The 1443-nt window shown below is 43.9% G+C and overlaps 1 pseudogene; it reads right to left on the bottom strand.

Moving 5' to 3' along the window:
• Positions 1 to 310: 310 nt before the first annotated feature.
• Positions 311 to 1102, bottom strand: LOC101340921 (gem-associated protein 2 pseudogene; annotated as a pseudogene).
• Positions 1103 to 1443: the final 341 nt, after the last annotated feature.

Below are 1443 nucleotides of genomic sequence, written 5' to 3'. Positions count from 1 at the left end.
AAATTTCATGATACAGTTTCTATACAAGCTGCTTCAGCAATAAATAGCACTCAGTTGATTTCAAAAGCATGTGACCGCAAAGAAGTGTTCAAACTGGTAATCACAAACTGGGTGAGATTTTCCATAGATGTTTCACACATTCAAAACAGTAAAAACCATTTTCTAGATATCAGCTGGAGCTGCAGAGGTAAATGTCCCTTTGCGGAGTGCTGAAGAGGTGATGCAGTCTGCTCTGGAATTGGCATTGCACTTCCTCAGACTTAGGCTGCCTTTCCCACAAATACCTTCTATCTCTGAGAGATCAGCTACATCAAGATAGCTCGTCTGCTAAATCATGTTTGGTCAAAATACTTGCCAACAAAGCAGACTCATAAATTCAAAGCAGGAACTCTCTCTTCATCTCGGTTGTCCACTAAGAGCCTCAATTCACAGCACCTTCCTGCAAGTAGCCAAATCAGTGAATGAGCCTCAAGTAATAAGGGTTTTTCAAGACAAGCCAACAAAGCATAAAGCATCTTCCTGATTCTGGAGTAAAGTCTCTTTCTCCAAACCAGTTACGCTGGTATTCCAAGACACTAGTTACTGTTGCCTAATTCATTCCGCTAACAATACTAAGCAAGGGAGGAAAGCTAATCTGTACAAAATTCCTGGACTTCCATTTGTAGCTGGTCCAACAGTCCCTTCAGAATATAACCTTTTACCCAGACAAAATTTTTTCCAGTGGTCTTCATCTTCAGATTTTGGCATGGTCACATTGCTATCCAACTGTTGTGACTTCCAGTGACTTCTATGCTTGTTCGCACTCTGTCGAACAGCTGACAACTGTGCTACTTGTTGCTGTTGCCATTCAGGTGTTGGAGAATATCCTTCAGGAGCAGGCTGACGTCCTGAAAGAGAAACATTCACCGTTTGCCTCCTTTTCAACTTCTTTGGGTCAATTTGAGCTACCACAACATCTGGACATTGGGCTGCTTCGAGCTGGCATCCTCAGGGGTACTGAGGGATCAAAACATTCTGTCAAGTCGCAGGGTTCCACCGGCAAGAGACGCGGCATCAGCTCTTCCACTATAGACTCCACTGGCACCCACGCCATAGCTTCTAGTCCAGCCGGCGCCACCCAGCGCTTGCGCCTAGTCTAGGGCACAACGCAGGCGCACTCGGCGTTTTTGGCACTGAGCAGACAGCCTCGTCTCTTTTGATGGCTGTTCCATGTTTTACTATGATATGCAGAATAGTTAGTATTTGTAACAAATTCCCTTACCGCAGGATCTTTATATTGTTTCCAATTGTTTTTATTATGACAACCACGCCTGCAATGAACATGTACATGGATCTTGAAAAGTGTTTTTCCTAGAGGTAGAATCGCTGGGGCAAGCAGAACGCGCTTTTCAATGCTTTGATCTATATTACCAAATTCCCTCTAGAAGATTGTACAGGGACAAA

The sequence above is a fragment of the Trichechus manatus genome, unplaced genomic scaffold, assembly GCF_000243295.1.
Source record: "Trichechus manatus latirostris isolate Lorelei unplaced genomic scaffold, TriManLat1.0 scaffold00106, whole genome shotgun sequence".
Lineage (NCBI taxonomy): Eukaryota > Metazoa > Chordata > Mammalia > Sirenia > Trichechidae > Trichechus > Trichechus manatus.
The sequence above is the reverse complement of the archived record's forward strand: the minus strand, read 5'-3'. Positions and strand labels throughout refer to the sequence as shown.